The sequence below is a fragment of the Xenopus laevis genome, chromosome 2S (genome assembly GCF_017654675.1).
Source record: "Xenopus laevis strain J_2021 chromosome 2S, Xenopus_laevis_v10.1, whole genome shotgun sequence".
Classification (NCBI taxonomy): domain Eukaryota; kingdom Metazoa; phylum Chordata; class Amphibia; order Anura; family Pipidae; genus Xenopus; species Xenopus laevis.
Genome location: NC_054374.1, coordinates 62449537 through 62466963, shown reverse-complemented (window position 1 = coordinate 62466963; position 17427 = coordinate 62449537). Strand labels below are relative to the sequence as shown.

Genomic DNA, 17427 nt, shown 5'->3' with positions numbered 1-17427 from the left:
GGTTACAAGTAGATTGTGACGTGATTGTGATAGAGTGCGGCGATGAAATCAATCTGCCTCTCTCCTTGTGGAAATGACTTGTCCGTCGGGGTTGAAGACCAGATACACAACGGACACCTTTGCAGAGACATAAATGAAGGAAGGGTAAGAAAATGAAACCATTTCAGACTCTTGCTGCAGCTTCATTGCTCTGCCTCACGTTGCTGCACAAATCTCAGATGACTGGGAAAGACACATTTCAGATATACATTTCAGGGCATCATAGAAATCAGTGCAGTCTGCATCAGAATTCATTCATAATCAGGTCTGTAGCATCAGCTTCTACAATAGATGAACCTCACTTTCTGCTGAATGATTTCCCCCGACCCCTAAGCTCAGCTTCCCAACAGCAGCCCAGGACCCACTGAGCATGTGCAGTGCCACTGACTCACAGAAGATGCCTAACAAGATCCAACATGGGCAGCTGCTGGGGATAATTAAAAGGGTGGTTTATCTTTAAGTTAACTTTTGATATGTTATAGAATGGCTAATTCTAAGCAACTTTTAAATTGGTCTTCATTGTTTATTTGTTGTAGTTTTTTAATTATTTGACTTTTTCCTCTGACTCTTTCCAGCTTTCAAATAGGGGTCACCGACCCTATCTAAAAAAACAAACGCTCTGTAATGCTACAAATGTATTGTTATTGCTACTTTTTATTACTCTTTCTATTCAGGCCTCTCCTCTTCATATGGTTGCTAGGGGAATTTGGAGCCTAGCAACCAGCTGGCTGAAATTGCAAACTAAAGAGCTGCTGAATAAAAAGCTAAGTAACTCAAAAATTAAAACCAATTGCAAATTGTCTCAGAATATCCCTCTCTGCATCATACAACAGTTAATTTAAAGGTGAACAACCCCTTTAAGGGATCTCCCTAAACCCACAGCTGAACCCTTAGGCCAAACCTTTTTGTTATCCGGAATCCAGAATAAATCCTCTCTGGGAAGTTTGGGAGACGCAGTCCTGATCTTCGCAAGCGTTTTCTGTAACTCAGTCGCCTTCTGCAGCGCAGCCAATCGTATCTAAGGAGCCGCAGGGATTTCATTAACAACTCCACGACATGAGCAAAACAAAGTCACTGCCATCAACATATATAATAGGTACCATTTCCCATGTGCTGTTTGTGGGCTGAGCCCTGCACTGTTCTGCATAGCAACAGAATTCTTTCTGCAGGAGCTGCACTAGTTATACTAGTAATTAATCTGATATAGGCAGTAATGCAAGGGCAGACTGCTGATTGGTTGCTGTAACAGCACCGGTATTTAAACAAATCCCGGAACAGATACTGGATGTGTTAGTCACCATTCTGGCTCCATACCTTCCATAATTCTCTGTATCCCCTTCCAAATCCCTCCTGCTAATGAGAAAAGGATTGGAGGTGTGGTTAGCAGATGTGGGTGTGGCCGGCGTACTGCTTGTGTGCGTATGCGCGTAATGTTTTTGCCGCAACCGCCCGACAAAGGAAGAGGTCGTGGATCTGGGCCAGCAGGTTTTTTCCCAGTGTTCTGCCGCCCAGTCTGATCCTGTTTACAGGAGGTCTGTGACTCAAGCAGGGGTGGAGCTAGAACACTCCTATGGCAGCTCACAGGGGAAGGGTCAGGAATGCTTAAAATCAGAGATCACATTAATGTTTAGGCAATCCTGCATCAGTAATAAATATATTGTATATGTTAGGGTTTTGCCAGATGGGCAGATAATTGGCTGCAAATGAAGAGGTGCCACAAGAGCTGACGCTTCACTTCACCCATTAGGACTCATTGCACAGAGGGTCCGTAAGAAATGATATGTATAAGGACCCAACAGTATCGTTTTGTCTTCTTTACAGGGAGAAACCCTGTGAGATCTCAATGAGCAGAACAAGAGATAAACAAGAACTATCGATCCTTACGGCAAATCCTCGGCTGATGCAACACTAACAGGATCTCGCTATAATTAATATTCTGTATTGCAGCAGCTGTCTGGTTGCTATGGTCCAGTTTACCCTGGCAACCATGCATGGCTTTGAATGAGAGACTTGAAAATTAATAGGAAAGGGGCTGAGTAGAAAGATAAGAATCAAAAATAATAACAATACAATTGTAGCCTCACAGAGAAATAGGTTTTTTGCCTGCAGGGGTCAGTGACCCCCATGTGAAAGCTGGAAAGAAACTGAAGAGTAAGGTAAACAATTGGATTTGGTTTATGGGTTGTCTGGCACCCATGTGATGCGATGATGTTACTTTAAAGGGCTTGTTCACCTTTCAATTAACTGTTAGTATGTAGAGAGGGGTATTCTTTTATTTTTTTTTATTAATTGTGGTTTTTTAATTATTTAGCTTTTTATTCAGCAGCTCTCCAGTTTGTAATTTCAGCCATCTGGTTGCTAGGGTCAAATTTCCCTAGCAACCATGCATTGATTTGAATAAGAGACTGGAATATGAATAGGAGAAAAAAGTACCAATAACAATACATTTGTAGCCTTACAGAGCATTTGTTTTTTAGATGGGGTCAGTGACTCCCATTCAAAAGCTGGAAAGTGTCAGGAAAAAAAGGCAAGTAACTCAGAAAGAGCCTCTAACACATAGATAATGAAGACCAATTGCAAAGTTGCTAGGAATTAGCCATTCTATAACATACTAAAAGTCACATACCTGGGTTTCTTGCTTTGTGTTCAACTGAAGATTCCTGTGCAGGTTTCTCTTCTTTTTTTGTCTTCAGAACCTTCTTCATGGGCTTCGTCTAAACACAGGGAATAAAGAGCTAACACTTCTCTACAACAGGGTGTAGCACTATATCTCTGTATGTGCAGCTTCCATGGTCTCTAATAAAAGGGCGGGGCTTTGTTTTAAGTGGAGCCGGTGTATAATACACAGGGCACAGCAACTCCATGCAGCAAAACATTTGTAGCTGCCTCTTAATTGTATTATATTTTAAAACAAATAATAAACGTTGAACAAAAGGGCAGACAGAGGATGATAAAGACTTCCTTAGTAAAAGGCTACTAGAAATTTTTTTTTTTTTTTTGCTGAAGTTTACCTTTAAAGCCATTTCCAAAGGTGAGCAGGGGGTGCATTAGAGTCAGAGCTGTCAGAACATGCAGGAACTGAAAAGCAATTTAAACAGGGGGTACATTATCCCTTATAATACATGAGTGATACTCAGTTCCCTGTATAACTCAGCCTGCAGCCTTGTGTCTTTATATGGTCCAGAACAACCCCTCAGTGACTTCTAATATCCTTATCATTTACAGTAGGGGGTACATTATCCCTTATAATACATGAGTAATACTCAGAGTTCCCTGTATAACTCAGCCTGCAGCCTTGTGCCTTTATATGGTCACAGAACAACCCCTCAGTGACTTCTAATATTCCTTATCATTTACAGTAGGGGTACATTATCCCTTATAATACATGAGTGATACTCAGAGTTCCCTGTATAACTCAGCCTGCAGCCTTGTGCCTTTATATGGTCACAGAACAACCCCTCAGTGACTTCTAATTAGGGATGCACCGAATCCACTTTTTTGGATTCGGCCGAACCCCCGAATCCTTCGTGAAAGATTCGGCCGAATACCGAACCGAATCCGAACCCTAATTGCTTATGCCAATTAGGGGTGGGAAGGGGAAAACATTTTTTACTTCCTTGTTTTGTGAGAAAAAGTCATGCAATTTTCCTCCCACCCCTAATTTGCATATACAAATTAGGATTCAGATTCGGTTTGGCCGGGAAGAAGGATTCGGCTGAATCCGAATCCTGCTGAAAAAGCCCGAATCCAGGCCGAATCCCGAACCGAATCCTGGATTCGGTGCATCCCTACTTCTAATATCCTTATCATTTACAGTAGGGGGTACATTATCCCTTATAATACATGAGTGATACTCAGAGTTCCCTGTATAACTCAGCCTGCAGCCTTGTGCCTTTATATGGTCACAGAACAACCCCTCAGTGACTTCTAATATCCTTATCATTTACAGTAGGGGTACATTATCCCTTATAATACATGAGTGATACTCAGAGTTCCCTGTATAACTCAGCCTGCAGCCTTGTGCCTTTATATGGTCACAGAACAAACCCCTCAGTGACTTCTAATATCCTTATCATTTACAGTAGGGGGTACATTATCCCTTATAATACATGAGTGATACTCAGAGTTCCCTGTATAACTCAGCCTGCAGCCTTGTGCCTTTATATGGTCACAGAACAACCCCTCAGTGACTTCTGATATCCTTATCATTTACAGTAGGGGGTACATTATCCCTTATAATACATGAGTGATACTCAGAGTTCCCTGTATAACTCAGCCTGCAGCCTGCAGCCTTTATATGGTCACAGAACAACCCCTCAGTGACTTCTAATATCCTTATCATTTACAGTAGGGGGCACATTATCCCTTATAATACATGAGTGATACTCAGAGTTCCCTGTATAATAAACCCAATGCCACTCACCTAGAATCCAGATCCGAGAGAATATTGTCCCGCAGGGATTCGGGTCTAGTTGGCCACTCCTGGCTTTTACTTGTAGTATCAGGATTTCCTCCAGTTCTTTTAGGAAGATGATGTTCTAGGACATAAACCAGGGAGACTTTCAGTAAAGACTAAAGTTTGTCTGTCCCTTTAAGCTCTCTGGTTGTGACTCTTGAACGAATGTAGCAGAAGTCAAACCTCCTGCAGGTCTGTTCACCTCCCAGTTGCAACTACACTGTTTCAGGAGTCAGAATCATTTAAGAAAGGTAGGAAGGTTCATGAGTCTTACCTTGGTTTGATGGGGGTCGCAGAAATCACACAAATGATATCCCACGGACTCCAGATATTTGGTGCTGAAATGGGTTCCACACCGCCCACCTCTAAAGCGGGAATTGCATTGATCATTAGAAAAGAAACACATTAAAAATGATGGATAAGTGGACGGGGCTTGTTTAATCACGTTAAGGAATCAAATTTAGGTGTAACACTGACAATCCTCTTACCTAGGGTTGAACCACAGTACGTGGCCTCTAAGGTGTAACTGTTCTGGATTCCCATTTTCCACATCACCCCTCGCCCTGTTCCCTCCTTACTCTTCTGCACCTTCAACTTACAGCTTGAGAAAGAAAACTGAATGGGGCGACAGTAAGTGGTCTCACTGGAGAGGGTTTTTATGAGCTCAACAACTCAAGGATTTCACTCCCTTATACCCTATAGCTCACCCCTTCTACGAATGAACCTTCCCGCAGGCTATTCTCCCCACTGTTACTATAGGCACCATCTCTCCCTACTATACCTACTATCCCACAGTCACACTCCCTTCCCAGAGACTATTATCCACTGTTACTATAGACACCATCTCCCCCTACTATACCTGCTATCCCACAGTCACACTCCCTTCCCAGAGACTATTATCCACTGTTACTATAGGCACCATCTCTCCCTACTATACCTGCTATCCCACAGTCACACTCCCTTCCCAGAGACTATTATCCACTGTTACTATAGGCACCATCTCTCCCTACTATACCTGCTATCCCACAGTCACACTCCCTTCCCAGAGACTATTATCCACTGTTACTATAGACACCATCTCTCCCTACTATACCTGCTATCCCACAGTCACACTCCCTTCCCAGAGACTATTATCCACTGTTACTATAGGCACCATCTCTCCCTACTATACCTGCTATCCCACAGTCACACTCCCTTCCCAGAGACTATTATCCACTGTTACTATAGGCACCATCTCTCCCTACTATACCTGCTATCCTACAGTCGCAGTCCCTTCTCAGAGACTATTATCCACTGTTACTATAGACACCATCTCTCCCTACTATACCTGCTATCCCACAGTCACACTCCCTTCCCAGAGACTATTATCCACTGTTACTATAGGCACCATCTCTCCCTACTATACCTGCTATCCCACAGTCACACTCCCTTCCCAAAACTATTATCCCCACTGTTACTATAGACACCATCTCTCTCCCTACTATACCTGCTATCCTACAGTAACACTCCCTTCCCAGAGACTATTATCCCACTGTTACTATAGACACCATCTCTCCCTACTATACCTGCTATCCCACAGTCACACTCCCTTCCCAGAGACTATTATCCACAGTTACTATAGACACCATCTCTCCCTACTATTACCCACTATCCCACAATCACACTCCCTTCCCAGAGACTATTATCCACTTTTACTATAGACACCATCTCTACCTACTATACCTGCTATCCCACAGTCACACTCCCTTCCCAGAGACTATTATCCCACTGTTACTATAGGACCCATCTCTCCCTACTATACCTGCTATCCTACAGTCACACTCCCTTCCCAGAGACTATTATCCACTGTTACTATAGGCACCATCTCTCCCTACTATACCTGCTATCCTACAGTCGCAGTCCCTTCCCAGAGACTATTATCCACTGTTACTATAGACACAATCTCTCCCTACTATACCTGCTATCCCACAGTCACACTCCCTTCCCAGAGACTATTATCCCCACTGTTACTATAGACACCATCTCTCCCTACTATACCTGCTATCCTACAGTCAAACTCCCTTCCCAGAGACTATTATCCCACTGTTACTATAGACACCATCTCTCCCTACTATACCTGCTATCCCACAGTCACACTCCCTTCCCAGAGACTATTATCCCACTGTTACAATAGGCACCATCTCTCCCTACTATACCTGCTATCCCACAGTCACACTCCCTTCCCAGAGACTATTATCCACTTTTACTATAGACACCATCTCTCCCTACTATACCTGCTATCTCACAGTCACACTCCCTTCCCAGAGACTATTATCCACTGTTACTATAGGCACCATCTCTCCCTACTATACCTGCTATCCTACAGTCGCAGTCCCTTCCCAGAGACTATTATCCACTGTTACTATAGACACAATCTCTCCCTACTATACCTGCTATCCTACAGTCACACTCCCTTCCCAGAGACTATTATCCCCACTGTTACTATAGACACCATCTCTCCCTACTATACCTGCTATCCTACAGTCAAACTCCCTTCCCAGAGACTATTATCCCACTGTTACTATAGACACCATCTCTCCCTACTATACCTGCTATCCCACAGTCACACTCCCTTGCCAGAGACTATTATCCCACTGTTACAATAGGCACCATCTCTCCCTACTATACCTGCTATTCTACAGTCACACTCCCTTCCCAGAGACTATTATCCACTGTTACTATAGACACCATCTCTCCCTACTATACCTGCTATCCCACAGTCACACTCCCTTCCCAGAGACTATTATCCACTGTTACTATAGGCACCATCTCTCCCTACTATACCTGCTATCCTACAGTCACAGTCCCTTCCCAGAGACTATTATCCACTTTTACTATGCACCATCTCTACCTACTATACCTGCTATCCCACAGTCACATCCCTTCCCAGAGACTATTATCCACTTTTACTATAGACCCATCTCTCCCTACTATACCTGCTATCCCACAGTCACACTCCCTTCCAGAGACTATTATCCCACTGTTACAATAGGACCACTCTCTCCTACTATACCTGCTATCCCACAGTCACACTCCCTTCCTAGAGACTATTATCACACTGTTACAATAGGCACCATCTCTCCCTACTATACCTGCTATCCTACAGTCACACTCCCTTCCCAGAGACTATTATCCACTGTTACTATAGACACCATCTCTCCCTACTATACCTGCTATCCCATAGTCACACTCCCTTCCCAGAGACTATTATCCACTGTTACTATAGCACCATCTCTCCCTACTATACCTGCTATCCCACAGTCACACTCCCTTCCCAGAGACTATTATCCACTGTTACTATAGGCACCATCTCTCCCTATTATACCTGCTATCCTACAGTCCATCCCTTCCCAGAGACTATTATCCACTGTTACTATAGCACCATCTCTCCCTACTATACCTGCTATCCACAGTCCAGTCCCTTCCCAGAGACTATTATCCACTGTTACTATAGACACATCTCTCCCTACTATACCTGCTATCCACAGTCAACTCCCTTCCCAGAGACTATTATCCCCACTGTTACTATAGACACCATCTCTCCCTACTATACCTGCTATCCTACAGTCAAACTCCCTTCCCAGAGACTATTATCCCACTGTTACTATAGACACCATCTCTCCCTACTATACCTGCTATCCCACAGTCACACTCCCTTCCCAGAGACTATTATCCACAGTTACTATAGACACCATCTTTCCCTACTATACCCAATATCCCACAATCACACTCCCTTCCCAGAGACTATTATCCACTGTTACTATAGACACCATCTCTCCCTACTATACCTGCTATCCCACAGTCACACTCCCTTCCCAGAGACTATTATCCACTTTTACTATAGGCACCATCTCTCCCTACTATAGCTGCTATCCCACAGTCACACTCCCTTCCCAGAGACTATTATCCACTGTTACTATAGACACCATCTCTCCCTACTATACCGCTATCCCACAGTCACACTCCCTTCCCAGAGACTATTATCCACTGTTACTATAGGCACCATCTCTCCCTACTATACCTGCTATCCCACAGTCACACTTCCTTCCCAGAGACTATTATCCCACTGTTACTATAGGCACCATCTCTCCCTACTATACCTGCTATCCCACAGTCACACTCCCTTTCCAAAGACTATTATTCAACAAGTCAATAAAAATTTCCAGTAATACCTTTTCCGGGGCATTCTTGCTGAGCATGAGTGGGAATATGCGCTCGTACAAGTAGTGGTGTTTATCCGGGAACTCTTTTTGCAGCGATGCATAAAAACATTCTGATTCCAGCTGTGTCCTTGTAGGTCGCAGTACAGCAGTATCTCTTGCTCCTGCATTATACTGAGTGTGTGAGAAATAAAGTAATTCTACAGTTATTTATTGTAAACTACTTTAAATGATAAGGATATTAGAAGTCACTTAGGGGTTGTTCTGTGACCATATAAAGGCACAAGGCTGCAGGCTGAGTTATACAGGGAACTCTGAGTATCACTCATATATTATAAGGGATAATCTACCCCCTACTGTAAATGATAAGGATATTAGAAGTCACTGAGGGGTTGTTCTGTGACCATATAAAGGCACAAGGCTGCAGGCTGAGTTATACAGGGAACTCTGAGTATCACTCATGTATTATAAGGATAATTCTACACTTACTGTAAATATGAATAAAGGATATTAGAAGTCACTGAGGGGTTGTTCTGTGACTATATAAAGGCACAAGGCTGCAGGCTGAGTTATACAGGGAACTCTGAGTATCACTCATGTATTATAAGGGATAATGTACCCCCTACTGTAAATGATAAGGATATTAGAAGTCACTGAGGGGTTGTTCTGTGACCATATAAAGACACAAGGCTGCAGGCTGAGTTATACAGGGAACTCTGAGTATCACTCATGTATTATAAGGGATAATGTACCCCCTACTGTAAATGATAAGGATATTAGAAGTTGAGGAAAGGCTGTTGTCGGCCTGAAACTTCGCTGTATTCCTGTCCAACAAAAGCCCTTTTGCAAATAAAGGCTTTTTAAGAAAAATTACGGAACGTGTGGTGTTGTCTATCCACGAAAATAGAGTTTTGTATTCGGGTGAAAGTGGCTGCCTGAGACGTGCACCCCGGCTGCAAAAGGTTTCCATTGCCCAGTGCTGACTCCTACTACACCACTACCATCTACTAGAAAATCATATAAACATTAAATAAAGCCAATAACTCCCATAACTCACCGCTTGATCATGTTGTGGGTGAACCAGATGGAAACGCCAAATACTGGGGGGCCCTGAGGAATTTAGCAGCCTACTACCCAAATGAGAACCTGGCTGAGGCACATTCAGAGACCAACTGGGCCTGGTGGAAGATTCCAATAGTCAACGGCAGCCTACAATGGAAGCTCCATAACTCACCACCTGATCATGTTGCTGGTGAACCAGATAGAGCGAAATGAATCTTTCAGCTTGGACTTGTAGTTGCGGTTGAGGTCGCTACCAGTCAGAGAGCAGCGGTAATTACCCACAATCACCCCGTCCGGGTTCAGCATCGGTACCACTTTGGAATCGCGTTAAGACTTGGGCATCATTACTGGCACTTAGAATATAATCCAGGAAGCTCTTGGTGGGCCCTGGCCGTTACTATCACTACTTTCTTCTTCGTTGGTCGGTCGGTAGTAGGAGACGGGTTGGTAATGGTCAGTACATACACCATGTTCCTAGTGTAAGAAATGTGTAAAATAGCCACCCCTAGTATTTTGTGCAGGCAGTCCCTCAATGTTATGGACACCTAACTGGGTCCTAAAATACAGTTGGGAGGGGTACTGTTTGCTCTTTCTGCTCTAAGCTAGGCCCCTGCTACTTCTCACAGTGACCAGCAGATGGCACTGTGCTAGGATATAAAAGGCTCTGAAGCCATGCTTTCACTGTCCATTTTGTGTTAGCTCTGACCTGAACAGGTAGGCAGAGCTCTGTGGAATCTAGACAGGTCAGGTCTAGTAAGAATAGGCTACTCACCATTATAGGTCACTCTAGGAGTGACAGATAGGCAGGTTATTTAGCTGAGCAGCTCAAGGCTCCGACGAGGAGAGTCAGAGGGATTAAGATCCCGGGTACTAATGGCCCAGAAGTAGGGACTAAGTGTATAAGAACAGGGTAGATAGATTCCCCTCAGGTTCCACTTAGGGAAAAGGCTGGAAGCTGGGTGTACCTTTATTGCTGCTGAGCACGTCCTCTTGCCTGTGGGGATTAATACTGACCATATGGTGCTGTGAGTATTGCCTATTCAATGTGATACCAAAATCCTGTCATGCTCTATTGTATACTCCACTGAGGATTGTGTATGTTCAATAAACCAGTTCATGTTTAAGTTATAAGAACCACTGGTGCCCAATTATTATACCCTGAATCCAGTTACAGTTGCACGACACCCTGCCTCCACACCGTTGCGATGGCTCACTCCCTAAGATTACAGGTCTCATCTGGGGCACATTTATTGGGAGTGGAGCTCAATAGTGGTGTAAATAACACACAATTTACTATAGCGCTACACTAGCTAAGGAACGGCACAGGACTCTGATCTTACAGTACTTGGAATGTTCCAGGCCACGGGTGATACTGGCCAAGTAATCCTGCAGGTGGGAATAGGTATACGGGTAACAGTGTGCAAAATAGCACGTGTCCATCTTCAGTGTTGGACTGGGATATAAGGGGCCCACTTTCCAAACTATCCTCTACTCACTCAACCTCTTTATTCTCCTATTAGTCTTTTATATTATATTCTTCCATTATTAAGCATTTTTCCCCAAAAAGAAATAGGGAATGACCATGAAATAGGCCAAATACTGTAGTTAAAAGCAAGAGATCACTGACACCTGGGCCCACCGGGAGTTTTCCTGGTATCCCAGTCCGACACTGTCCATCTTGTGCGGGAAGTGGAAGGTCAAAGACAGAGAGAAGTATGGCTGCCCATTCTGCTCCAGGTTGTTCCTGTAGTACTTTATATTCTCTCCTGTTCTGCGCCAGCCAACGCCGCCAGCTTTTTGCCTCCGCCACGGAATATACGAGCGGCCGCATGCCACGGCTGTAAAGGCTGGACGGTTTCCTGAGGTTGACGATGGTGAATCGGTAAGGGACGGCGGCTCGGGTGTTGCGGACTCTGAAGTAAAACCACTGCGTCTGGCGGTCAGTGTACAGGTCAGTGCGAAGGGTTAACTGGTAGTCGTATTCACCTCTAGGAGACAGATCAGAAGGTAAGAGATTTTAAGACCTTTAAGTTAACTTTTATAGTGTTTAATTCTGAGCAACTTTTCAATTGGTCTTCATTGTTTATTTTTTATATATATTTTTTTATTTGCCTTCTTCTTATGCTTTCCAGCTTTCAAACGGGGGGGGGGGGGGGGTCACTGACCCCTTCTAAAAAACATATGCTCTTTAACTTTGTAACATTTATTGTTATTGCTCATCTTTCTATTCAGGCCTCTCCCATTCATATTCCAGTCTCTTGTTCAATGCATGGTTGCTAGGGTAATTTTGACCCTAGCAACTGGATGAATGAAATTGCAAACTGGAGAGCTGTTGAATAAAAACTGGGTAAATAGATAGGCTGTGCAAAATAAAAAATGTTTCTAATATAGTTAGTTAGGCAAAAATGTAATGTCTAAAGACTGGAGTGATTTCATGTATAACATGTCAGTCAGAACACTTCTTTTCAGCTCTCTTGGTTTACACTGACTGGTTACCCTGGTTACCAGGCAGTAATCAGAGACTTGAGGGGGGGCCACATGGGTCATATCTGTTGCTTTTGAATCTGAGCTGAATGCTGAGGGTCAATTACAAACTCACTGAACAGAAATGTACCATGTGGCCCCCCTTCAAGTCGCTGACTAACTCAGAGTTATAGAGCTGAAAAGCAGGAAGTTGGATTCTGGCTGTTTTATTAGACATCTGTTCACTCCAGCCTTTATATATTACATTTTTGGCTAACTAACTATATTAGAAACATTTTTTATTTTGCACAGCCTATATATTTACCCAGTTTTTATTTTCACACTGAACTATTCCTTTAAGATGTAGCTTAGAAATGTCGTGCAACAAAAATATAAGGCAAAGAAGAAAGGAAGGGCCATAAACCACGTAATTACAGGGTTATATGCAGGTGTTATATAACATGGCAATGTTCTCCAGACTGTAATTACAAGACCATATCCGAGAGCTATATATGAGGGTAATATACAGATAATTAATTTCAGGGCAATAGACATTGCTGTAATAAAGCTTGCTTTTGTGTCAGGCTCATGCAGCAATATTTGTTTTAATGCCATGTTTTGCCCCATTCATTGACTTAAAAATAATCAGCTCTAGCCTTCAACAGTTAAAAAATATCTATACTCGGCCTAAATTAAAAACTAGGTGAGTGTTTTGTGAATGTAATTTTACACCCTTTATTATATTTTATAACAGAGAGTTTCTTAACATTACATTCACAGAGTAGAAAAGTGTTTCCACCCCCTTTTCCTTCTCACCTTCTTTGTAAAGTGAAGAATCCACCTGAGAAAAATAAAGTGTGTGCTGCCACAAGAAAAAATATATAATTTAAATGGTACCACTCTAATAAATCAAAAAATATCGTTGTTAAGTGAATACCAGGGAGATCCACTCACAGTTCACCTCAGTCCCAAGGTGCAAAATTCAAAACACTATATCCAAAAGGAAGAATGTGAGGATCTCCAATAATCAAGAGCTAAATATTTTTTAAAAAAAGTATAAAATGTATTAGGACATAAAACCTAACGCGTTTCGTGCCTGATAGGGCACTTACTCATAGGCTGATTGAGTAAGTGCCCTATCACAGCCTATGAGTAAGTGCCCTATCAGGCACGAAACGCGTTAGGTTTTATGTCCTAATACATTTTCTACTTTTTTTAAAAAATATTTAGCTCTTGATTATTGGAGATCCTCACATTCTTTCTTTTGGATATAGTGTTTTGAAGAATCCACCTGCACAATAGTTTAGGTACATAGAGCTCCAAACTACTGTATGTGAAAGTGTATTTTGTAGTATTCATAAATCTTTATATTTAAGGGGCAGATTTATTAAGGGTGGAACTGAAAATTCAAATTGGAGTTTTCAATTTTTTTTATGGTCAAAACTGTCAAATTTGACTAGAGAATTATCCAAACTCAATTCGAGTTTTTTTTTTTTTTAAATTCGATTTCCAGGATTTATCATACACTGGCCCTAATAATTTAAATTTGGCTATTCGCTACCTAAAACCTGCCGAATTACTGTATAAGTCAATGAGAGAGATCCAGGGATCAATTTTGTGATTTTGTAGACTTCCTGACATTCAAGTTTTTTTTGGAGAAAAAAACAGGTGAATAGGATTGACCTGAAAACTCTAATCAAATTTGATTAGAATTTTAAAAACTCGATTCGAGTTTATTTCTCAGAAAAAAACAAAAATGTCAGGAAGGCTGCAAACAACTCCAAATTGATCCCTGGACATCCCCCATTGACTTAAACAGCAATTCAGTAGGTTTTAGGTGGAGAATAGTTGAATTTGAGTTCTTAAAGGGACAGTGTGTGATAAATCTTGAAAATAAAATTAGACTTTTTTGGAAAATTCTAATTGAACTTGAATTACTCCCAAGTTGAATTTTACAGTTTTGACCATAAAAAAATTAAAAAATTCTAATTTTCAATTCGACCCTTGATAAATCTGCCCCTAAGTGTTCACATCATAGCAGAATTTATGATGTCAAAGTCTTCTTCTTTTATAAAATTGAACATACAAAGAATTATTTGTTTAAAATGGCTCCATGAAAAATTGCATTCCCATATTTTGGAGCTTACTTAATCAATTTCCATATAGTAGATCCATACTTCTGTGTAAAAGAATTCAAAGTTTGAAAGCTTGCCTACTTCTGACAAGTAATATATAAAGGATCTATTTTCTGAGCAATGTGTAAAGTGTAAAGTCTTAGATGCAAATTGCCATGTTTTTTGCCCACAATTTCAAAACAATTGGGGGCACATGCTAAGTCACACCCACTCTAACCTGCACCCAATTAACTACAACCAAGGTTATAGATTATTCAGTTGGAGTTGGTGGTAGTTTCAGGGTTTCCTAGCATACAAAAAATCCAAATAAGGTGATACCCATTTCCAAGTAAAGCAGTAGCTCTGGTTTTCATTAAGTTAAAAAGGTTTTATTAGGACATTTATAGGCCTAACGCATTTCATGCCTGTGTGGGCACTTACTCATAGGCATTTCTTAGCATACATACTCACAGTTGTGTGCAGTTCATCAAAGTAGGCTGAAAGGGCAAAATAGTGCAAAAGTTGCGCATGCATGGATGCCAGAACTTTTATCATTGATGCTTTCAATTCTAGTGTTTTGCACTTGTGGTCAATTTTTGAATGAGGCCTAAAGTATCTTTTGTGACTTAGAAATGTCTATGAATTGTCTTCTGGTTGGCTTTGAAAAAAAAGCTTCCGCATGAATTGACTGCTCTCCATACTGGGTGCTATTAACCTCAGGAGCACAGTTCACTGTTCCAGAGTTGCATAGAACTGAATAGAAACAAGAACTCCAAATTTCAACCCCTTCCATTAATATATTTTATTGCTTCTTACAAATGTGTAAGAAGCAATAAAATATATGGAGTACTTACATCCTTGACCGGCATTCAGAAGATCTGAATAATCCTTTGTCTTCCAAACAAGTATAAACATTTATGATTATTGGAAATAATGTGTTTTGAGAAAGAAGCATCATCTTCATTTAGCCATAGTTCCCTTTTAAATGTTTCCAAAGTGTAGAAATGATTGCATACAGTTCTACAAACTGGGCAAGAATAATTCTCAAAGCATGTGTATGTGGGCTAATGCTGCAAGAAGAGGTCACTGACCCTTGGAAATTACAATTTAATTTTAATTCTGTTGTTGAGTTTGAAAATTAGCATTTATTACCCAAAACAAATCTTTGAAATTTTAAGTTTCAGCTATTTTCTGTGTAACGTAGTGTATGAGGGGAGAATCTGAACATGATCTATGTTAACGGATGTGATATCTGTCAACATTTAAAGTTTTTTTACTGATTAGAAGACTATGCAGGCAATGTTAATGAGTACCACCTACAAACTCACAAAGCTGATGGCATTACAGTGAAAAATTCTTCCAGTGCTGTTACAAAGATGGACAGGGTCCTCATGCATACATTTTTTTCAGCCCCCATAGTACAATAGTTGGTGACCCCTGATGCTCACTATACATTGCAGTATATCCACAATTCAGCTCATTAAAGGTCACCTGCAAAACGTCACACCCGCCCTCTCCTACGATCTCCCTACTGCTCTGGACAGTATTAAACCGGTGCAGCTGATAAAGATCATTATTGATGTCTATGCAGGTTCAAATTTGCATTTGCTGAGTCTCTAGACTCAACTAGTCTGCATCCATCACTGACCCGTCCACTGTTGGCCATGACTGGATGCTTGTTGTCACTAACAACGGGGCCATACTGGGTATTGGGCAGCAGGAAATTTGACAGCTCTTTGAACCTTCTACCCCCATCCAGTCCTCATAAAGCCACACTTTTTGGCGACAGCTGTACTGAGACAGACTGGAAAGCATGCAGGCCTAGCCCTGGGCCTTTGTGGCTCTCCCACAAATCTAGTATTAGAGTCATGGTATAAACAGGAAATACAATCAACAGTTTGAGGAGAGCCAGTATTTTTTTCCACAGAACGTAGCTGTCCTAGCTATTAGCCAATACTATAAAGATGATAATAGTAAAAATAGAAATGGTATAAAAGTGGCTTTGGACCATTCCATAGTAATTATTTTTTCCATAACATACCAAACAGCAATACACCATACCAATTATTTATATATTTATTTTCAAGCAAAAGCAGGTGTTAGTGGGATAACTAAGCAGAGCTGGGTGCCCTACAAAAAATTCTCCCAATGTCACCCCACCTCTCTGACTCACTCATTAGGTTGTGGCAGTCGGAGAGGGGAGGAGAAGGGTATCACAGGACCTGAAGAGGGAAAACCATATAGCAAAGCACTTGCCATTCACTGGTCCCCTATGGTCATGGCATTTGCTGCATAGTGTTCTGGATCTAAGGTTGCCACCTTTTCTGGAAAAAAATACCAGCCTTCCTATATTCTTGCCATTTTTTCCTATTAATAACATTGGCATCAAGCATCATTTTTACCGGCCAGGTGGCAACCCTATCTGGATCTGAAATCAATGGTTATCTATTGAAAATCCAAGTTGCCTTTCCTGCTTATAACTGCATACTTGCAGTTTTTTGCTGCTCACTATCTTATAATTTGTAAAAAGCTCAAAAAATATTTAGAGAAAACAATCAACAATGCATGGTAGCATCTGAGTGCTATTCTATGCAGATACCCAGACAATACATTATCATTCATTTACTGAATGATATATCCCTAGGGAGCTGGGTGGGAGCCGAAGCCATGCGAGGGGCTGAAGCCAAATGGGAGGGGGCGATTTGGGAGCCAAAGCTGATCTTTCCTAGGACCACCTGCCAAATTTGGAAGGTAAGTTTCCACTTAACACCAATGGTCTTTTTTTAAATCCCTGGTCACAGTGTTTTTTTTAAACGTTTATAGGGGAGAGCACAGACCACCAATGTGTGTTTTTTTATTAAATTTTTACTTTAATGGTGGAGGGCTGCCCATTGTTTTTTATAACTTGGGGGCTTTCAACCATTTTTTTTTATTTTTATGGGGGAGAGCCCTGACCTCAATGTTTTTTTTTACTTTAATCATACCTCCCAACATTTTGGAAGTAAAAAGAGTGGCAAAATTTTTTTTCGCACTTAGCGCAGGGAATTTTTTGACCACGCCCCTTTCTGTGGCCACACCCCTATTTACCATGTTC

The 17427-nt window shown here is 41.6% G+C and overlaps 1 long non-coding RNA gene across 1 annotated transcript; it reads right to left on the bottom strand.

Moving 5' to 3' along the window:
* Nucleotides 1–27: 27 nt before the first annotated feature.
* On the bottom strand, nucleotides 28–3085 carry LOC121400547. Its single transcript, XR_005965805.1, has 4 exons — nucleotides 3051–3085; nucleotides 2666–2753; nucleotides 941–1057; nucleotides 28–117 (listed from the first exon to the last, which is right to left on the bottom strand). It is a non-coding gene; the product is annotated as an uncharacterized LOC121400547 (long non-coding RNA).
* Nucleotides 3086–17427: the final 14342 nt, after the last annotated feature.